Source organism: Podarcis liolepis (assembly GCF_965112155.1).
Source record: "Podarcis liolepis genome assembly, chromosome: 1".
NCBI lineage: Eukaryota > Metazoa > Chordata > Lepidosauria > Squamata > Lacertidae > Podarcis > Podarcis liolepis.
In genome coordinates, this window is record NC_139554.1 from 111,271,924 (window position 1) to 111,295,804 (window position 23,881).

The following is a 23,881-nucleotide window of genomic DNA, read 5'->3' on the forward strand; positions in this document are numbered from 1 at the left end:
TGGCGCTGTGGGTAAAACCTCAGTGCCTAGGACTTGCTGATCACATGGTCGGCGGTTCGAATCCCCGCGGCGGGGTGTGCTCCCATCGTTCGGTCCCAGCGCCTGCCAACCTAGCAGTTCAAAAGCACCTCCGGGTGCAAGTAGATAAACAGGGACCGCTTACCAGCGGGAAGGTAAACGGCGTTCCGTGTGCTGCGCTGGCTCGCCAGATGCAGCTTGTCACACTGGCCACGTGACCCGGAAGTGTCTGTGGACAGCACTGGCTCCCGGCCTATAGAGTGAGATGAGCGCACAACCGTAGAGTCTGGCAATACTGGCCCGTACGGGCAGGGGTACCTTTACCTTTACCTTATGAGAGAGTAAACGCATTTCCGTGCGCTGTTCTTAGTCATGCTGGCCACATGACCCGGAAGCTGTAAGCTGGCTCCCTCGGCCAATAAAGCGAGATGAGCGCTGCAGCCCCAGAATCGGCCATGACTGGACCTAATGGTCAGGGGTCCCTTTACCTTTACCTATGAGAGATCTCCTCATTTACGGTTGGAGGCCTCAGAGAGTATTGCATGTTATGTGGTTGAATTAAGTCATTTCAGTCCAATAGCATTATTTCAAAAGAGCTGCTGTAGATGGCTTTATCCTTCTTTTCAGGCAGCTCCATCTTCTATGCTCTGGTTCATAGTAATGATGTGCACCAAAATGTAAAATGACACCAAATTGATTTGGATTATAGCCCAGTTTTCCAAATGTCCACCAACAATCTGCCATATCATTACAATCCTTAGCACATGTTGGGGGCTACAGAAGTTTGTCTCTGTTGAAATTTTGGGAAGTGTCTCTACATGAACACAACATTGTCTGAGACTTAAAGGCAGGAACAATCTCACAGTATAGTCAGAAAGAGCCAGAAATACTTAGCATGGTTTGGTAACATCCATGGTGCTTCCATCATGTGAAGCTCACTGGTGCCCATACAGGACAATTGTCAGGGGTCAGGTTCACCTGCCAAAAAGCAGCCTGAAGATTGAGTGACTCTACCTGTAGCTGATCAGCCTTTACATAGGGGAACACACTGATAAGAGCCAGCTAGCGCTGATTAGAACCAACTGGCTCTGGTCTTTTTAACACAGCTCTCAGCAGCAGTCAGATGTTGGAAACAATGCCTGAAGTTCCCAGTTCTACCTTGCTGCTTCCTGCTGGACCTGTGCCTCTGCAATCATCCGAACTCCCTGACCTCTGGACTGTCAGGCTGTTCTCAGGTAAGAGTTCCTCAGATACTGTTAGGTTTTTTGACTACGTGCCATTCTGTGCAGCTTCACACAGAGTCAATTAAGCATTGGCCGAAGGCCAAGAAGACTGAGCAGAGGAGTTATTCTGCCTGGAGATATAGGACCTTGGATACAGCTCTACCATTGGTTGAGGTCTCTCACAGGCACGGTGACTTATGACCTTACTGACTGGATAGTTTGTTGGTCAGTGTGGAGTTCTGAGAGTTGTTTGGAGTTTGTTAAGAGAGCTAGTTAAGATCTGTTTCTGTTCTTGTATGTAGTAACTTGTAAAGTCTGCTGTAAATGATAAACACCTCTAAGTAACCAAGTTACTGGTAGCAGCGTCTTGTTCCTGCTTTGTCCATCCTGCCTGCAACTGATTGCTTTCTGGAACTCTGCGTATGCTCTGCTAAGGTCTGGCTAAGGTCCTGCAGCAGGTCAAAGTTGCAAAACACCAACAGAACTTAGACAAGGCTAGGACAACAATGGCTATGTTCTGGAGAACAATTTGCAAATGCATGGTTGTGGGAGCATCAGTATACATTATAATTTCCAGAATTCAATAAGCCAGGTTTTCACTTAAAATATTACCAACCAGTTTCCAAAATCTGTAGTATTTTTCTTAAACAACCTCGTTGTTTGAGTAAGGATAGCGTTCTGTTACAGGGGTGGGGAACTTGGGGTCTTGGGGTCAAATGTAGTCCTCTGGGTCTATCTGGCCCTCTACTCTTCCCCAGATCACACCCTCTCCCTAACCATGCCGTCTCTCCCCAGGCCACATTCCCTTAGTGGTCCAATATTATGTCTTCTTTGCATGTTTTTGACTAGCTGGAAATATCCTTGAACTCTGATAATGTCTCTTGCTTGCCTGGATGAAGGATGGGCAGATGTGTTTGGGTTATGAGTATGTGTGAAAACATCTGTCTTATATTATGTCACACCTGTCGCTCACTGCACTTTTGTCTCTGTCCCCACCCGCCACCACTGAAATGGAAGATACCTGTCAGAGGCTGGGCAGATGAGGAGTGGTAGAGACCACCAGCCCAAGAGCCTTCCAGAGAGGAGGAAGGGGCAGAGAGTATGGACCTAGGTTTGTGGTGGTTTGAGATGGGACATACCCCAGAAGAAAGGAGCTGGGAAATAATGGGTGACGAAGAACAGGAGCAAGATAGCAGGTGTACCAGCCCTGAACAGAGACAGGAGTCAGATGTGTTAGAAACCGTACAGCAGCCAAGGGACATGCTGTCTCTGGAGAGTATGTTGGAGCCCCCTCCTTTCCCTAGGATCAGGCCTCCTCCTTTCCTTCCCCCTCCTTTCCTTCATGTCTCAGCAGAAAGGGATTCCCTTAGCCATCGTAGGTAGCAGGAGGGGTATGAGGGCTAGGAAGTAACTGCCAGGGGGTTGGAGTGGCACTCTGAGCAATGCCAGCTCAAGCTTGAGGGTGTGCATTTCATGTCTTAATCCTAGTTACAGGTAGGTAGCCTTGTTGGTCTGCCATAGTCAGAACAAAATTTTAAAAAAATCTTTCCAGTAGCACCTTAGAGACCAACTAAGTTTGTTATTGGTATGAGCTTTCGTGCACATGCAGACTTCTTCAGATACACTGAAACAGACGTCACCAGACCCTTATACAGTGGTACCTCGGGTTACATACGCTTCAGGCTACAGACTCCGCCAACCCAAAAATATTACCTCAGGTTAAGAACTTTGCTTCAGGATGAGAACAGAAATTGTGCTCTGGCGGTGTGGCAGCAGCAGGAGGCCCCATTAGTTAAAGTAGTGCTTCAGGTTAAGAACAGTTTCAGGTTAAGAACGGACCTCTGGAACGAATTAAGTACTTAACCCGAGGTACCACTGTATATAGTGAGAGGGTGGGGAGGGGTATTACTCAGAAGGGTGGTGGGAATGGGTGATTGGCTGATAGGTGTGGTAAACCTGTTGACGACTGTTAACAACTGCAATTGGTCTTACAGGAAAAAGCAAGGGGTGAGATAGCTAAAAATAGCTTTATCATGTATAATGCGATAAGAATCCAATGTCTCTATTCAGACCAGGTCTCTCCATGGTTTTAAGTTTGGTAATAAGTTGCAATTCAGCAACTTCTCTTTCCAGTCTATTTCTGAAATTCTTTTGTAATAAGACAGCTACTTTGAGATCTTGTATAGAATGTCCTTGGAGATTGAAGTGTTCTCCTACTGGTTTCTCTGTCTTGTGATTCCTGATATCAGATTTATGTCCCTTTATCATTTGGCGTTGGGTTTGGCCTGTTTGTCCAATATACAGGGCTGTCTTATTACAAAAGAATTTCAGAAATAGACTGGAAAGAGAAGCTGCTTAATTGCAATTTTTTTAAAAAAATTTTTTTTGTCTTCCTCCATTTCTGTGGTCAAAATAAAAGAACTGAAAGAAGCTCTCTGATTTCACTAGGCAGTCAGCCAGTGAGCTGTTGACGACACACCTGACAATAGGGAGTGTGGGCTGCAAAAGGTCCTTCCAATGTTCTGTTATGAGTAATCCAGTCTAAATTACAATCTTGACACCCACTAAGCTTGTAAAGACCTGCTTTCTGGCTTCATATCTCCATAGAAGTGAAATGATGGAACTGGCGGAGGGATTTTAAAGCAAAAACAAACCACGTTTCCTGTTTTGAATGTTATAAAATCCCTTGAGATCCTAAAGATTACAATAAATGTTGTCTTTCACCAACATTTAAATGTCAGAATAAAAGTAAATGGGAAGTAGATGGGCAACATATTTATAAATATATATTCCCAAGAAAAGGGTGCAGTGCCTTTACTTTTTCTTCTGCTTACCCGAAACATTAGAGATGCCAGTGATTTAACTGTTAGAAAATCTCTACTTTTATACAATTGATAAATGGTAAGCAATCTGAAATTGCACTACTTACTATTTTCGGAAGTTTTGCTATGTAAGGGTAACAGAAAAATGACAAGAAACCACTAACAAATGATGTTTCCATCTCAGGCAACTGATGATAGCTTTTGTATATGACATTGCATGTTCACTCACACTACCTTTGATATCTGAGGAAGGTTCCTGAGCTGAGAGATTTTGGTAAAGCTGATCCATCATTTGATGGCAAATGATTGATGTGTGCTGTTGTGTTGAAAATACCATTGTTTTTATTATTGAAATCCTAGTCTTTGATGTACATCTTGCATTTTTCTTGGGAATCAGCTGGGAAGCACAAATTGCTCTGCTGGAATTCACTTTTCTGATGAAGAGTCCTTGACAGTCCAGCTTCCTTCTCCTGGGCTTTAACTATTAAGGAATCAAAAAGCTGCTGGTCAATATTGAACGGTTTAACAAGCTGTTGTTTGGATTGGTAGATGTCATGGCTGTGATTCAACAAGTTACTTTTAATTAGTTGCAGTGTCGCTTTTGAAGGGTGGTTTTGTACAACAGGGGATTTCGCAAAGCTGACAGAAGGTACCTCAGTCAGCTTTTAATGACTTCTTTTAAACCTGACTGACAGTTCAACAGCTCTTTCAAAGTAGGTCAAGGTTACTTTGGCGCTTGCTTCCTGGGCAGGAGAAATGAAGAATGGTTTGAAACAAAAATGTAAGGATGGGGAGAATACCATGAATATAGCTATATGATCATTGCTATTCCCTTCTCTAGCATGCCTGAGTATGATTTAGAGTATGCTTTATTTAATTCAAATAAAATGCCCATCATTATGGTGTATGTTTGTATTTGTGTACTAGTATTGCAAGAACCATGGGCGGTTGCAACACCTCCCTGTGCATATATTTCCAAACCACCAGGCTGCCATGACACCAAATGTCAGGGATGAAAAGCAGCTCCTTGCCCTCTGAGCAACAGCATCTGTGCTTTAATTTTGCCCCCATAGGTTCTAATGGCAATATTAGGAGACAGTAACTGACTGTGGCATGGACATTTTCTAAATGACTAAAGTGGGGTCGCCTGTGCTCCGATGATCCCAACTGTTGAGATTTAAGTTGTTGCTAACACCATGAAATTACTTCACCGTAAGACTTGAGTGGTACTTTTTAACCTTATTAGGCCTGCATGGTTTTGTTTCAGAGCATCTCCTCCTATGAAGAGATGCCAGTTCTGTGTTTTGATTCATGTATTCCTGTCTTCTCTGTATGCCGATAAAGACTGATTGAAGTTGTTGCTGCTGCTTCACCCTACCTCAGATTCTACTTCTTGGTTTCATAAAAACCTAACAGCAGAGGCAAGGAACTTTGAGATCAGCAACAGCTGGAGGACTAGAACTCCCATCAGTCCTAACTAGCCTGGCCAATGATCAGGCATTGTGGGTCTCCTCACATCTGCTTTATGGAATATGGTCAGCTGGCTTTAATATATCAGATGATATACCCTTGAAGATGAAGAGTGCATTCCGTATCCTTTAAAATCAATGAGAGATTTTCCCATTGACTCAGTGGACTGTGGACTAAATATCCATGGTGACCAGAAGAGACATTGCTGCACCAATTTTGGTGTAATTCTCACCCTTGGTTTCTCGGTGCCCCACCACTTTTCATTATTAGTAGTATTTTTTCCATTTGGAACAGGAATTGTTGAGTTTAATACAAACCTACATGATGGGTTAAGATTATGTGTTAGTGGGTTGACAGAGAGAGATTGATTACTCAGACTGATTAGTGTGAACGGTATTTTGAAAGCAGGAGGCACAATCTATCAGATGGCTAGGCATACTTTTCCATCACAACATCCAGCTTAAGCTTAATGGAACAGCCTGCACATTAGCAGCTTGGTCATGTTTACCTTTCCTGCTTATCAAAGGTGAATTTGATTGAAATTTCCCTTTAACATAGAACAGCTGTTGTAATTCACTTGGAAATGTCAGGGCTAATGAGAGCTTTGTGGTATTTAGGTGCTTCATAGGATTATTACACTCATATGAAGAGTAGTATGGAACTAAGGACATACTTCAGTATTTTAGTGGAAGGAAATAAAACCACGCAACAGCACAATCCCCAAGGCCTATGGAAGATTATGCGTATTTTCTAGAGAATGTGTAGAATGCAGTTGAGAGATGCACATTCATGCATATTGGCTTGAGGAAAGTACAAAAGATACTTGAGAGATGCACATTTCCCAAGGCATGTTGGAGAATATGCAGACTGACCTGAAATTGTGCACAATTGCTTTGTGAACATATTAGGATCACATACGCACACACATTTGTACATTGGTTTGGTGGAAATGTTAAGAAACAATAGAAGTCTCTCTTGTTGAGAAGATCATAGTGATGTGTTTGATTTTGGATCTTGGAAGTGAGAAGCGTTAAGCTGGTTAATATTCAATAGCTACCTATTGCGTATAATTATCTTCTTTCTTCTTCTTTGGTGATCACTCGTAGCCGAGTAAGATTGTCTTCCATAAACACACACACACACAAACACAGTTTTAACAATGTAATTATAATTACAGTATAATTATAGCACTGCCATGAAAGTGCCAGTTCTCAGAAATGTCACTGCCCATATGAGCAAAGCCAATCAGGAACTTTGTTTGGTTGTTGATTTATATTCATTTATTTGTTTAATCAAAACTTTTTTGCTCCTGTCATCCTCCAATTTTGAGCCCAGGTCAGCTAACAAGAATGAATAAAACAGCTGTAGAAAATGAAAACAAAGTTAAAAATCACAAAATCATAGTAAAACTACAATAAGAACAGCAGTGATGATATCTATATTGTTCCTATCCCTGCATATCCTAAACTTATTCCATAAATAAAACACATTGTTACAAACAACAAAACCATTTCATAATGAAAAGTTAATTGCAATGAAAAGGGACAGAATGATTGCTGTAAATATCATACAACAAGGGTGAATAAATTTATCTCAGCAAGTCTGTGATATTTTTGGGAGGAGAGGAAATATAATATCATTGTCTTTAGAAACCTGCCTAATTTGCAGCAAGTCTTCCTGCTTTTCCTGTACAATCCCCCAGTTTAGGCTGCAGTCCAATAGGTGCTGTTAACTCCCACTGAACTCAGCAGGCTCACTTCTGAATAGACATGTAGAAGACTACGCTGTTAGTAAAAATAACAACAAGAAAAAATACAGACACTCAAACAGAGCATTCAATAGTCATTTGTTCAGCGGATATAGAGCCCATTGCTCCTGCTATATTAAAGTGTTCAGCGTGTGTTAAATTGCAGGGAGCAGTGATGGTCACAGCTGGAATTAAATTTAACACAAAAAAAGAAAGAATTTAATTCTAACTTTTATGAGTCATAAAAATTGCCTTCATAGAAGTGGATGATTACCTTGCAAAAAAAAGAAAAAGAAAAAGAAAAAGTGTGTGTGTGTTCACACACAAGCACACTTTGAAAGAATAGCCCCAATGGCCAACATGTGAGATACAGGAACAACAGAAATCTAATTCTGAATAGGTTCCATTGGCTTCATTACTGAAATAATATGTATCAGATTTCAGTACTGGGTAACAACATGGCTGGACAAGATGGGCTTCCCTCTTGTGTTTTATAAGTTGTTAAAAAAGACTCATGCTGCCTTTGATTCACAAAGAGCAAAGCAGTAGAGGGGAGGGAGGATGTATACCAGAAGTTGCACACTGTGGGCTGTCTCTCATTGTATACTCAGGGCTTTGAAAATAATGAGACTACCCCCCCCCCCCCCAGTCTACGGAGTTCCATGTATTATTGAGAGACTTCCTGAGGCTCTGTTTGTGAATAAAAGGGATACTGATGGTGCCAAAGACGCAGGGTGGAGACATTGTTAGGGCTGCTTCATACTTGTTTGAAGTCCCCCATCTGGGAACCTTGGATCCACATGGAGGCATCAGTGGGTTTGCATAGGATGCTTGCTCATAAGTAGGCACAGTCCATCTTCAATGGAGCCTCCTTTTCTAGGAAGACAGCCAATCAAAAATGGATTGAGGTGGTGACAGAGACTATAGTGGTGGCACTTTTAGAACCCAACTGGAGCAACCACTTCACATTTCCATGGTGTTCTCCTTTGAGTGCTGAGTAAGTTCCCTTAGACTAATATGGGTGTATCCATTTCCCAATATTCTCTTCCTTGCACTTCCTGGGGCATGCATAGCCACAGAACAGTAACCAAAGGAGAAGACACTCCTGTTAATCCCATTAATTTCCCCACTAGCCATTCCCAAGTACTGCCCATGCATTGAGAGCATGTCTGCAGTGAGGCAGTCTACCAAACGCATATTGATAGTGCATACGGACAGCCCATACACATTCCGCAGGCTGTCTGCCCTCAAACCATGAACACTGAGGTGGGACCAGTGTGGGGTGGGTGCAGAGTGAATGTGTGGGCTTGATTTCTTCCCCCAAGCAATTATAGCTGTGTGGTTATTAACACCCAATAAATCCACTGTCTCAAAAGAGATTTGGTGCTCAAAATGAGTTTGGTTGGAGGAGGGACTACATCAAAGAGCTAACAGCACCATCCTAATCAGAAGTAAATCCTACTGAGTTCAATAGGACTAACTCCCAGGTAAGTGGCATTAGGCATTAGTGAAGTGAGGGTAGTAGGAAGGCATGGAAGAATGTGCTTTAACTAAGACACACTATTCAATACCTGCAACATTGCAAGAGTTTTTTTTTAAAAAAAAATTAGTTTTTGCATAATATTGTACAATACACATTAAAATATTTCACCATTCTGATCCGTTGACTCCCCCCGTCTCCCGTTTTCCATTTTTCTAATTTAGGTTCCTTATATCTCCACAGGGACACGGGTGGCGCTGTGGGTTAAACCACAGAGCCTAGGGCTTGCCGATCAGAAGGTTGGCGGCTTGAATCCCCGCGACAGGGTGAACTCCCGTTGCTCGGTCCCTGCTCCTGCCAACCTAGCAGTTTGAAAGCACATCAAAGTGCAAGTAGATAAATAGGTACCACTCTGGCGGGAAGGTAAACTGCATTTCCATGCACTGCTCTGGTTCACCAGAAGCGGCTTAGTCATGCTGGTCACATGACCCAGAAGCCAGTAAAGCGAGATGAGCACCACAACCCCAGAGTCGTCCACGACTGGACCTAATGGTCAGGGGTCCCTTCACCTTTACTTATATCTCCATTTTCAAATCTTTATATTACTTCATAGATGTTACATCAAGCCTGCTAGTGTTTTAACATATTTAACATTGCAAGAGTTTTTAACAGTGCTATTTCCTAGAAGATGAAGTGCTGGAACTCACCAGCAACACCTCCCTTGGTATCTGATAATGGCAATAGTGCACACCTAAGAGGTGCCAGAACTGAGTTCCGGTGAGCTCTGGCTGAAAAAAAGCTCTGTTTTTTATTATTTCCATAATACAAATCATCTAGAATAGGAAAAAAAATTGTAGTCTCTTAAAAACTGAGAAGAAAGAAAGGACCGGGCTCTTGGAAGGATGTTGCTTAATTTGATAATTCCATGGGTGACGCAAATGTTTAACTATCCCATTAATGTACGCTGCAACATGTCCCAGTGCCTCTTGCTCTTTTAAGTTGGAAAATCCTACAAGCATTGAATAATCCTTCATCCTTCTTGAGAAAATGTATAGCAATATTATGTTTGTTCAAATAGATTTCTCCTAATCCTTCCAGAAATACTTTTATGAAATCTAGAGGGCTGTATTTACTCTTGTGCATTTCCAGTTAAGAGACAGATAAAGTTGAAAAGAAGAAATTTTTATGTTCAATTGATGTCTAATAGAGGGGAAAGACTAAGAAAAATTCAAAACGGAGGCCGTCTCTTTTATGTTCCCTCTTTGCTATCAACATACTCCGTTTGGGTGCTAGCAGAAGCACTGTATGAAGCAAGCCCTTCTATAAAGGCACAGCTTCAAAGCACCATGAAATGATGATCACCAGGGCATGTAGGAAGCCCCTGCATGACATAGACTTCCTTTTTTACTCTAGTGTAATGGACAGCTTCATGCTTAAGATGTGTGTATTTGGCTGCTTTCAACAATGCAGTCAATGAAGAAACCTGTACACATCCAGGAGGAGCTCATGCGCTTGCCACACAACCATTGACAGATTTGAATTGCCGCCATGTGCTGCAGATAGCTTGCAATACAGCTCCATCAGAACTTCGAAGGATGCAAAATCCAAGGTAATTCTCACCAGTTCCTGTTGACTTCCTGTGGTAGAGGATTGACCCCATCATCCGCAGAAATTGTGGCTGTGAAGAGGATGGAAAGTTCCAAAGTAAGAAACGAACTTCGTCTCCCAGCCTTCCTTGCCCTTTCTGAGATCTCCAAACCATATTTCATGAGAAGGCAACCTGAGTTGAGGGAGGGGGGCAGGTAGAATGAGATAGTGTACACTGTCCCTGCCTCAGTCTCTGTGTCTTCAGTGATAGGAACTGATTTGCGAATATGGACTGGTTTTTTGGTTTTTTTTAAAAGGTTCCTGATCCTGTATACAAAGCCCTATTTGCATACAGTTGAATATTCATTAGGCTCCACTTTGACCTTCAGTTGAACATGTGTATGTTGCAGATGGGATGAGAAAATCTTTCCATTTCAGTTTCTCATTTTTCCAATCTTAATTTCGGTTTTCCATATTTCCACACCAATTTGTGATTCTCCCCCCCCCGCCCGAATTCATCAGCATTTTAGAGTGACTGTTTCTTAATGGAAATATATATAAAAATTGAAGTGTGCATGCAAACAAAAGCTTATACGCAGAACAAACTTAGTTGGCCTCTAAGGTGCTACTAGACAATTTTTATTTATTTTTTTAATATATTTCGACTGCATAAGACCAACACAACTACCTACTTGAATCTGTATCTTAATGGAACATTTTTGTACATTTTACCAAATATACATATTTTTTGCAAAGCGCTTTCCCCAAATGTAATGGATTTTTTGTTATTTTCACTACTATATGCATTTTATGCACACTTTATCACAACACATGCATTTTTTTATTATTTTGTAAATTGCATAGGCAGTACAACTGCCCTGCAAAATCAGAAATGTGAATTTTGAAGGATGCCTCTATTTTGGTTTGCATATTATTTTTTTGTGATGTGTCAATTGGGTAGAATCACCTTTAAATGCAAACTGAATCCTGTTTCAACTCCACTCCCATCGCCATGCATTCACTCTGCATGCTTGGAAGTTCTTGTTTTGGCTGCATAAGCAAAGTCTCACAGCTTCTAAAATAGCAAGTGTCACTGAAGTGCCCTTCTTCGTAGCTGAAGGACATTTCGCCTCTCACTACACAGAATTACTGTTTTGGAGGAGATGGACAGAAAGCCACTCATCTATTCCATCCCTGACCATACTCGTTATCAGACCATTATTTTCCATGATTGACAGAAATATATTTCTTTCTTTCATTCTAAGTCTCCCTCATGTATTTAAGTCAAGTTGTGGTGGTGGCTGAAGCATGATGCATTGTGGAGAAATATCAGGTGGTATATATGAATAATACGTTATCACTAAAGAGAAATAAATCCTGTTAGCATTGGGAGTGATCTATGAAAGGGGAAGGACTATGGAGTATAATAATCATTTAATGAAAACAGGAGTGATTGCTTTTCTGAATTTATTATTGTCAGCGGTCATGTGTACTAACTCAGGTAGAAAGTTCAACACCTTCATTCCACATTAGCAATTATTCTGCAGTAGACAAATTTGCTTCTAAAGAATCTCTTCTATGGAAAGGGATTTGTGGATTGTATACTTCCTTGTAGGGACGCGGGTGGCGCTGTGGGTAAAACCTCAGCGCCTAGGACTTGCCGATCACATGGTTGGCGGTTCGAATCCCCGCAGTGGGGTGAGCTCCCATCGTTTGGTCCCAGCTCCTGCCCACCTAGCAGTTCGAAAGCACCCTTAAGTGCAAGTAGATAAATAGGTACCGCTTTATAGTGGGAAGGTAAACGGCATTTCTGTGTGCTGCTCTGGTGCCGGTTCGCCAGAGCAGCTTCGTCACGCTGGCCACGTGACCCGGAAGTGTCTGCAGACAGCGCTGGCTCCCGGCCTCTAGAGTGAGATGAGCGCACAACCCTAGAGTCTGTCAAGACTGGCCCGTACGGGCAGGGGTACCTTTACCTTTACCTTTATACTTCCTTGTCACAGCCATTTTAAATTTTTATTAAATATAACAATCTAACATCTGTCACCTACCTATCTATAATTTTACTATTTATTTATTACATTTATATATTGACTTTCTGCCAAGGCACCCAATGTGATTTACAGCTTTAAACAGAGACTTGATATTAAGACATCTTTTTAGAAAATTTTGTTATGTATTAATATTTGATCAGGTGATGAAAAGTCATTTTTAAAAATCACTTGGAATACAATAATATACATGGGCAAGATCCATTCAAATTTAAGTGTCTATGCTCCATTGTTTACACTGGAACAGATTTAATTTTTCTGTTGACATTAAAATGCTTAACTATGGTTAGATCTGTTGGGGGATTTCCCAGAGCCACCATGAGAACAGAATGCGGGATCTAGCAGGGCTCTTATGTTCCTATACATCCTCATCTTCAGCTGGTTTATCCTCCTAAAAGGCCAGTAATGAATATTTCTCATACATGCTTGTGGAAAATATAAAGTCAGTTCATTGATGTCTGTCATATTCCAGAGCTTGTTCGGCCACTCGGAGATTTGGGGTGGAAATAGCACTTCAAGGCTTTTGCGATGATGAGAGTTGCTGTGGTATTTGCTGGAGTGATGAGATTTGCCAAAGCTAAGCACATTTAAACCCCATTCATTTAAGTGGATGAGCCGAACATGTGGTTGACAGCATAATTCTGTGCATGTCGACTTGGAAATGTCCTTGTTTTGAGAGGAGCTTACTCCCAGGTAAATGTGTGTAGTATTGCAGCTAGACAGAGCAATGCATGACCTCATGGTGAAGCAACATGCTAGGAAATGTCAGGATGGGAGGTAAGGTTTCTCCTGCTTCTTTATTCTTTTGTTCTTTTCATTTCTTCTTCTTAATGTTCCCTTTTTTGTTGTCATGGACCCTTCTAGGGTCTAGCGATCCCCAGGGTGCCATCGTGGCTGCCCCCCACGCGCTGGGCGCCTTGCCCCCAGGACGTGCACCCTGCCCCCAGGACATACGCCAGCCCTGCCCCCGCCTGCTCTCCGCCCCCGGTGCCAGAGCATGAAGCTTCACCACTGGGCGAGCCCCTGGATTCCTTTAACGGAATACCCTAGCTTTGGAGGGACAGGCACAGCCTATCCACATCCCCTCCACCACCATTGAACCAATGCCTAAATGCCAAACCTTACAAAGTTGTGACGATTTTCTACACAGCAGGCAAAACCTAAGTGGCACCAGCCAATCAGCCACATGGGAGAATGCCTACCAGGCCCCCAAGAACAGACGACCCACGACGGCATAGCAAGGTCATAATGAACCCTAAATATAGGGTGGGTGGGTAGGTGATCCAATGCACAAGGCAAAAAGAGGAAACTCAATGCAGCAGTATATAATAATAATAATAATAATAATAATAATAATAATAATAATAATAAATTATTTGTACCCCGCCCATCTGGCTGGGTTTCCCCAGCCACTCTGGGTGGCTTCCATAGAAACCCCAAAAACACACAAAATATCACACATTAAAAACTTCCCTGAACAGGGCTGCCTTAAGATGTCTTCTGAATGTCAGGTAGTTGTTTATCGCTTTGACATCTGATGGGAGGGCGTTTCACAGGGCGGGCACCACTACCAAGAAGGCCCTCTGCCTGGTTCCCTGTAGCTTTGCTTTTCGCAATGAGGGAACCACCAGAAGGCCCTCGGTGCTGGACCTCAGCGTCCAGGCAGAACGACGGGGGTGGAGACGCTCCTTCAGGTATACTGGGCCGAGGCCGTTTAGGGCTTTAAAGGTCAACACCAGCACTTTGAATTGTGCTTGGAAACACAGCAGTGTATGTGCAGCAGTATATATGTGTCCCTCGGTTAATGCATGAAAAGATCCCATTGGCCAGATTTACCCCAGCACCTGAGGGACCACCAATCGGGTTGTTGTGGCTATCCAATCGCTACCACCCACAACAGCAGTGAGGTCAGTCTTGATGATCTGACCGCAACGCGTGCTCTCTGGGAGGAGGACACGATTTACAAGAGAACGAGGGAACAACAGTTTAGTGACTTGGTGGAATCCCGTTGTTGACAATGCAAACATATGAAATGGCACTTTCAGCTCATCTGTAACGTTCTTTCCAGATGAGCTCAAGAGACTTCTTTGAGAATTTTTTTCCAGGCCTCTAAAATCCCACTGTGGAGTGCTGAAGCAGCCATATCCTAAATTCAGACATGTGGCACAATTTGCTTTACACTGCAAGGTGCTGTAGCAATGGATCATATGTCCCGCAGGGGAAAATATTTATTTTCCTCCCTGAAATATGAAGTAATAAGTATGAAACAAGTAGCATAGTGTGTTTGTGTGTAGAATCTACACACACACACCAGTTATTTTGTGTTCCAATAACATATCCTATTGCTTCTGTTCCTGATTCAGCACTTCTGCAGGAAATTGTTTACAGTAAGAATAGCTGTGTAATATTTGAGTGGGGAGAAATCATTGCTGTCCCTCATTAAGGAAAGACTTGGATGTACCATACTGGTTCGGGGAGAGGGGGTTCTCTTTAATGTATGTAAAATTGTAAAACACAAAACAAAACGAAAATAAAGGATAAAGGAAGGGTAGAGTTTAATTGCTCACTGATGCAGAGCTCAGCCTATTGATTGGAGAATAAAGGATGAGATTCACTCAGTTGATCAGGATTAGGTCAAGCTTTGAAGTGCAAAAAGATTGTATGTAACCTACATTTTTGGAATGCCTTTAGTTATGCATCCCACTTGCTTTCGTTTAGCAATGGCAGTGAGACAAAATAGGCAAAGTGCATTTTTAAAAAAACCCAGGAGGCTTATTCACACAAATTGCCTGCTTATTTTCTCCCCATGACTCCTGCCCTTATGGAGAGAGGGTCATGTGGAAAAGGCTCTCAAGAGCCATTTCTGTGAACACAGCAGGAAAACAAGGTGTGGCAATGTGGCTGCTTGGAGGACGTATTCATAAAGAATTCTATGGTGCAATCCTATGATTCCCAGGAAGGCATCCCAGGGGCCAGAGGACTGAGCATGGAGAAGGGGTGCCAACTTGAATAAAATATGGGGGGGGGGCAGGTAAGTCCCACCCTGCATAATCAGTCACATGACTTGGTTTACACACACTATTTGAGTGGCAATGGCCATCAACTTTGTAGTGGCAGACCCCCTCAATTTTTTTGGGGGGGAGTGAAGACCCCTTGGCCCCAAGGGGTTTGCTCCTATGCCGTGGAGAAGGAGGGTACTAAGTGGGGAGGGTGCGATTCCAGTGATTGAGCATCTGCTTTGCATGTAGAAGGTTGCCCTGTCCTTCATGTTGCTCCACTCAGCATGCTGTAACTGAGCATGCCCACTTGCCCTTAAGGAAGATGGTGGCTGGGGATTCATCCCTTGGCCGCAAAAGCATGCCCTGCAACCCAATACAAGATCAGGAGCAGAGCAGAACATTTCTTCAAATTAAATTTACACAGATTTGTTTCATCCTGCCTAGTGATGTGAGGCCTTTCGGATTGTTCAGAAACAGTGTATCAAAGAGACTGCTTTACATGTGTGCCTCTGACATTTAAACCTGTAGAAAGAGAACAGAAGCCTTACAAAAAAAATGTGATTGTGCGTATTAAAAATAATAATCTGTCAGTGCTCATGACATCAAGACTAGTGAAGGAGCCTCAGATCTCTATGTGAGCACAATTGCAGCTACATATGAGGAAATTCCGCACTGTTGTGTTTTACATGCATCTATATTTGTGTCTATGGCGCAAAAGTACATTTTTATACAGTATATAAATGTCTGAATATATCTTGGTGAGATTTCTTTCTTTCTTTCTTTCTTTTAAAAAGCCTTTGCCATTGGTCCAAAATCAGGCCACTTGTAGTCTAGGAACAAAGTCAACAAGTGAGTGCTTCACTGCTCTGCTAGAGCAAATTCCCTAGCTTCTAGGGGGACAAGCATATGAAGGCTCAGTAGCTGAGGATGGAGAGAATAAACAAAATACACATGTAAATCAAATCATATTCACAACTTTTCCATGCCAAGATGCTTAAGTAGAATAAACAAAATAAAAAAATTCCTTCCAGTAGCACCTTAAAGACCAACTAAGTTAGTTCTTGGTATGAGCTTTCGTGTGCATGCACACTTCTTCAGATACACTGATGTATCTGAAGAAGTGTGCATGCACACGAAAGCTCATACCAAGAACTAACTTAGTTGGTCTTTAAGGTGCTACTGGAAGGAATTTTTTTATTTTGACTATGGCAGACCAACACGGCTACCTATCTGTAACTAGAATAAACAATACAGCTAACCAAGGATGCTAGATGAAATCAACTGGGAATCTATGGTGAACAGCCATAATTCTGTTGCATTGTGTCTGCTTTGAAAGAAGACGGTCCCAAGTTCATTCCCAGGCATCTTCTGAAACCCTGGAGAACCACTGCCTGCCAATGTAGGCAATACTGACTTAAATGGACTCTGAATCCTCTTCTCCTGTAAATCATTTGTATCGGTGAAGGCCAGTTTCTGTAACCTTAAGAGCCACTATATTTTCCAGCCAGTGACACAGGGACTGGGAGTAGGCTGACCCAAGGTCCTACTTTACAAGAATACACTCCTTTAGCTGAAGGGCTGTCCAGTCTAAACCCAGGTTAAAGACTGGAACCATAAGAAGGGAGAGCTGGAGAGGCCTCACTGTAGTGGAAGCAGATTGGGAGCCTATTCTGGATCACGACCCCATGACTACTATATTTCCAAAATAAAAGTGGCTGGGTTAAGCATGCTTGTTTAAACATCAGAAGAATGTCACGGATAGATTAGATACTACAAATCACCACATCACCTAGTAAAGCCAGTCAATAGTGGTTGGTTAGTTGGGGAAATATGGCAAGCAGAGGTGCCAGCTTCTCAAGATGATTAAGGGGGCCTGATGTGGTGTTCTGATGTCATGCGTGAGATGTTGTGTGCACAATGTCATAAGGAGCCAGGGGGTAGAGCTGAACACCCTCTGAACATTGAGAGGGCCCAGCCCCCTAAAAAAAAAAACACAAATGGGGGTGTGTGAAAGTTCCTCAGTCCCTAGGAGCTGGTGCCTATCATGGCAAGTCAGTGTCCTATGTCATGAAATACATTGGCTGTATTAATTTGGGCTGTGTTGAATTTTACATGCTTGTCGTTTCATCGTAGCACAGCATATCAGTATTCAGATTTCATCAGACTTGAGGAGATTAACCATGTGGATAGGCTGAAAGATGAGCCTTATAGGAGTACATGAACTCTCCAGCCTTCAAAGGCCAAGACTGTTCCCAGACAAGTGCCCTGTAATTGACTTAGAAGGTCATCTGTATTGAGCTTGGCAGAAAAAGTCTTATAGTGATGCCTTTTATTTCCTAGTGGAACAGATATTCTGCTTTGCAGAACAACCCCGTACAGAGATAGTGAACCAATTATGGAGGGAAAATTACAACTATAAGGGTCAGAGCTCTCTCTCCCTCTTTTAAATCACCATCTGCAATATATGTACAATAAAATTAAAATCCCTTTCGAGCCTAGCTGGATTGGGAGGAAAAGCTATTTCTCTCGCTCCATCATCACTGGTCTGTGAGACAAATGTAACACAGAAGACACAAATCACTCAGGATAATATCATTGGCTGTGTTCTCACAATCAAATCCTGCATTCATAAGCCAGGATATGTACAATTTCTGTGCACTGGGAAACTATGGTTAATGTCTGTTAAATAGGTTTTATGTACAAAACTTGGCTTATTTGGAAGTCATTAACCATAGTTTCCTGGTAGCAAGCAATGGGAAACTCTTGTTAACTGCAACTTCCTAGCCTCTTTCCCGACTTGCAGAAAGGAAAGGAGTTGAGTGGAAGGGGCTGCATGGGTCTCTTGCATATCCTCATTTACCGAACTCAGGCTAATCACATAAGAGAAATTGCTCCACATAAGGAGGTGTTTCTGCCACTAAGCTACATACCATAGTAGCTGAACTGGCTCCAAATCGGCTTGTTACTGCAATAGCTGAAATAAGCTGAAGTGTATTGAAAAGTTTTTCATGTACAACAGCAGCACAAACCAAGGAAAGATGAAAAGGAGAAAATGAAGGGTGTTTTTTTTTTTAATACACTGCTGCAAAAACAGACAAAAGCTATAATGTTGTCAGCACTTTGTTATGGTTGTTAAACAACATACTCTCCCCCACCCTAGAATCAGTCCTCCCAGTCCAACACCATTATATAATAAAGCTGGTGGGCGGGAGAGAAACACACGGGGAAAAAAATATTAAAAGCATTCTGGCATTAGCAGAAGTGAATTTGTTGGTATATAAGAAAACTGAAGAAGAGGGAAGGGAGCCAGTGTGGTGTGGTGGTTAAGAGCGGTAGACTTGTAATCTGGTGAACCAGGTTCGTGTCTCCGCTCCTCCACATGCAGCTGCTGGGTGACCTTGGGCTAGTCACACTTCTTTGGAGTCTCTCAGCCTCACTCACCTCACAGAGTGTTTGTTGTGGAGGAGGAAGGGAAAGGAGAATGTTAGCCGCTTTGAGACTCCTTGGGTAGTGCTAAAGGGGGATATCAAATCCAAACTCCTCCTCCTCCTCCTCCTCCTCCTCCTCTTCTTCTTCTTCTTCTTCTTCTTCTTCTTCTTCTTCTTCTTCTTCTTCTTCTTCTTCTTCCAACTATCAAATCTTGCTCATGATTCTGGGAACTATGTAACTAATACTAATGAATGAGGGCTAAGACCTTAAACAACACCTAGCACTAAGCAATGGCTAGCTTGGTTGTTAAGAACATAAGAAAAGCCCATTCATCCAAGCCAGGAGCTCATCTACTCCAGCATCCTGTTCTCACAGGGGCCAAACAGATGCCTTTGGAAAATGCTGAAGCAGAATATGAACACAATGGAGCTCTCCCCTCCTGTCGTTTCCGGCAACTGCTATTCCAAAGCATGCTGCTCTCCTGTCCATTGTGAGCAGGTATAGGATTAGGCGAGTAGAAGTCAAGAAAGAGACCCCAGCTTTCATCAAAAAGGATAATTTGGTGATCATATCCATTAAGTTGCTTTGATCTTGTCAATTATTAGCTTCCATTTAAACTATATGTTCAAGACTGCCTGCTATGGAAATATGATCCTGCTGCTTTAGAGCATTGTTTGTCAAACAGTGGGCCTTTGAGCACGTTCAGTGCCACAGCCTGCCCAGTGGCTCCTCATTTGCCTGCGATGTGCCCTATCCAGGGCACTGCCATTTGGTTGGACCAATGCCAGTACTTCCAACTTCTTGCTTGCTGAGTAAAGGTTACTGGGAGACAGAAAGGTTCAGGAGGGGCAGATGGTCACCCTCCTCTGAACCAGAGGAGATACTGAAGGAAATTAGAAAATGAGATTGATTGGCCATTAATAATAAATTGATACATTGGGGATAGAAAAGAAACTATAGGAGGAATAAGTGAATGTTACAGGGCTAGGGAGGAGGGATGGTGGAGTCTCCTTCTTTGGAGGTCTTTAAGCAGAGGCTTGACAACCATATGTCAGGAGTGCTCTGATGGTGTTTCCTGCTTGGCAGGGGGTTGAACTCGATGGCCCTTGTGGTCTATTCCAACTCTATGATTCTATGATAGAATAAACTGGAACTTGCAGTGGGAGGATAAGGCACAGGTTGAATGTGAAAGGAGGGTGGGTGAAGAAATTACAGGAGATGGGTAAAAATACTGTGGGACATGTGGAGTGAGAAGGAAAAATATATAGAAGAAAAGGTCCTTCTCTGGATCAGCCAATTCTGCCTAAAACGGGAGGATGTCAGAATACTTGCAAAGCAAATGTCAGCATTTAGTTGAGGAAAGTTGAACCATGGAAGTCCTTACTGCAAGGAAAATGCTGAGGCAAATAATTTAGCAATTTCAAAAGTGGGTTGGTAATTGTCAGTTGATCATGCCAAATTCTGCCTGTCTGCCACCATTTTGTGATTCTCCGTCATCTAAAGTGCACCCTGGGGTTAGAAAGTTTGAGAACCAGACCTTGCCTGAGCATTACCTAGAAGCCTACTTTGGCACCAAGAAGTATAAATACCGTAAATAACACCAACAGCATTACATAAGTTTGCATGCATTCTCCCTAATGGTTGTGATGGTAGAAAATGTAGTGTTTATTTCCCAAATATTAGACCCACCATCTTTGTCTATTGCCACTTTCAAGTCATTTTAGCTACTTCTTTTTATTTTTAGCTTGTTACTAAGGAACTACTGCCAAACATATCAAATGTGATAAACAGTGCAAAACAGGGACTGTCACAACTCATTCATTTTCTCCTCATGCTTGATATCAGTTCTGAGTGCTATAACCCTGAACTATTTTCAGCCATCCAAGGGCAACTGCCCTTTGAGATTTCTCCCTTACATGATCTATCAGTGATGAGGTCCTCAAATGAGGTTTCATAAGCAATGTAGGCAGATGACCATATGTCTTTATATATTTTACAAAGCATAAGCACTTCCTGGGCCTCGTTAACAAACATTACTAGTCTACAATTGTGGCTTGAGCACCTGCTTTCAGATGAATTACTGGTCTCTCCTGATTTCATGGAAAACAGTTTTTCTCTTGGTATTGTAGTAATAATGAGGGCTGGCAGCCATGTTGAATTATAATAAAAAAGGCATGAGCGCTAAGGGGGTTCAGCAAGAACATTCACTGTACAGAGTCTTCTATCTATCAGACTATCTCCAGTGGGGATCCCTTGGCAGAAACACACAGGAGCGTGAAAGTCTCAGAGCTGTGAATTATTAGTTCCTGTCACAAAGTCTGAAAGACGCTCCCGTGGGGGCTAAGGCAACTCTGATAAAAATGCTAATTCATTGTAGCTTTCTATGTGGTGAACGTCAAGGAAGGCTGGTTAAAAAACCCCCACACACAAGCCCCGTCAGGACCAAAGTGTTAAGGTATCCGTAGGCCACTAGGCAACTCGTCCTGTGTTGCTGCTAAGGTAGAAAGAGAGGGGTGGTCTGCCTCACTTGTGATTTGATCCCAGAAATATTTTAAACTAGGGTGTGGAATACATTATTAAATTAGCTTCTGGTGCAGGGAGATTTCTGCATGGTAAGAAAGATTACCATTTATTATTGGCCTTTTTTAAATAAATAAAAAAGCACACTGATTTTTAAAGCACTGTGCAGAGAGGCAGTTGTGTTTACAGATAATTTTTTGATGTAATGTCCCAGTCAGTGGAAGCTATCTAGTTGTTGCCTGCCATTTTGGTTCTGAAAGACAACTGTTTTCTTGCATGCTTCAGCATGCAAGAGGTACCACCACAGCAATTATAAACAGAGATGGAAAACTCTGTTTCCTTCTAGTCTATACCATTTTCTCATGTGAAATACTGATAAGTATTTCAGGCCTGTTTTTCCCAATATAATCTGTGATTTAAAACACACATTGTCATTCCAGGAAACTAACTCTTGCAAAAATATCAAAGTTACTGTTACCTACCAACTAAAATTCACACGCACGCACACACACACTCACACACAATTTCAAAAAGTGGTTGAGTTTTTTAAAAGTTCTTAGCATAGTCCAATAACTTTACTCTCTCTGGTCCCACAATTGACTTCAGCCATGAGTCAGTCTCAGCAGCCAGAGGGGCCAGCAGATGAGGACTGCAACCAGATCACCTTGACACCTCATCAGACTGCAACCACCATTGCCCTCCAGGTAGCAGGTAAGCAGTCATTTCGACATACAACCTTAAATACATTGTACATATAAAGAAATGTCATTTGAATGGAATAAGCATTGGATCAAAATGTTTCAAATATTCCATGCGTAATTTTTATATATAGTTGTCTTTATCATTACTCTAGTCCAATGTCCTTTTATCATCTCTCTTTTCTTTACAGATAAGCTCTGTGGCTATACCTAATAAAGACAATTCATCTTATTCATGCATACTGTTACAGTGTATTTCCTTTTGCTGCCAAAACAAGAGACTTGTGGCACCATAAAGACTAACTAATTTATTATGCTGTAAACATGCATAGACTAGAGGCCCACTTCATCACAAGTGTGAAGTGCTCTCCCAAATTGGCAGGCATACGCTTGTGGTTGCGGTGATAGGGATTGTAAGCAGCGAGGTTGGAGGGAAATAAAATTCAGAAAATGCAGGCTGTGACAATTGCGTTACTTATATTTTATGGAGTGGTTTGAAGGCTGCTTTTTAACCTTTTCCCTCTTTCTTTAACAGGTTGTTGCAGCTTGGAACAGCTAGAAAGGACTGCAGCGGCTGAGGCACATCTTTCAAATAGGGTGGCAAAGCCCCTGGGGGAATGGTATGTGCCAATTTAGTGTCTCCTATTAACTTTGCATGGAGAATTCTTCAAGAAGAAAAAAGAGCGGACTGAGCCCATCTACCTACCCATTGTGGTAGCCATCTTTTTTCTGTAAAATGCATAGTTTGGGAGGAATGCAGATAATGGAATGGGCGTTATTTTGATGCACAACTTGATTTGGATCAGCTGGCTTTGGCCTGGAATGCAGACTCCCCCACCTCAAAAACCCTCAAACTTGCTTGCACATGATTGTACTTTTCTGGTGGTACATATCCTTGGCAAGCCTCTTTCTTTGTGCTTATCCTACTCCTACAACTATCAGAGAGAAATCAAATTCTCCAGCCGAAAGGGTATCAAATGAGAAATGTTAGGCTTCCCATTTCTGGGAGCTGTCTTGGGAAATACCTTCAGAGAAGTTGAAAGGCAGAGGGATCAGCTGGGATCAGAGCTTTAAATGCTCCTTGATGTGATTTGAGGTACGAGATCAAAAAAAGAATTGTTAAAAGTTTAAAGTGCTAAATTTGCTCGGTCTTGGCGTGAGCAGCCAGGGTGCACTGCCAGCAAAAGTCTGGCATAAGAAGCTCTACCAGAGGCTGTCTGCCATGGAGGGCAGAAGAGAGCTGTTTACATCTAGATTCCCTTTCTGGCTGGAGTTTCTTTCTGAGTGTACAGTACATGCTAATGTAGCTGGCACGACAAGAAATAAATCAAACTAAGCAAATGCTAAAGTGGAAAAGAGCTGTTGGAGATTTCTCATCCAAGTGGAAGGCACTGCAAAACAGGAATTCTGTATCATTGAGCATAGAGCATAGAGCATACAAGCATTGTCCCGTTCTAGAGCCACTGTGGTGTAGTAGCTAAAGTGTTGGACTAGGATGAGGGATAGACAGTGTTTAATCCATAATTTTATCTTTAAAATTATACTTGGTAAAATTCCCTATATTCTTTTGTACGCAAGTCCCTCAGACATGCAATGTCACTTTAAAAAAAAAAAATAATGCAAAAATATCTATCACACGCAGGAAGATTTTTGTGCATACCTTGGGTAGCAGTGTAACCTCCAACATTTCTTTGATGAAAACAAGGACGTCCTATTATATTATTATTATTCCCCACCCATCTGACTTCCTGCCAACCTAGCAGTTTGAAAGAACCTCAAAGTACAAGTAGATAAATAGGTACCGCTCCGGCAGGAAGGTAAACAGTGTTTCCGTGTGCTG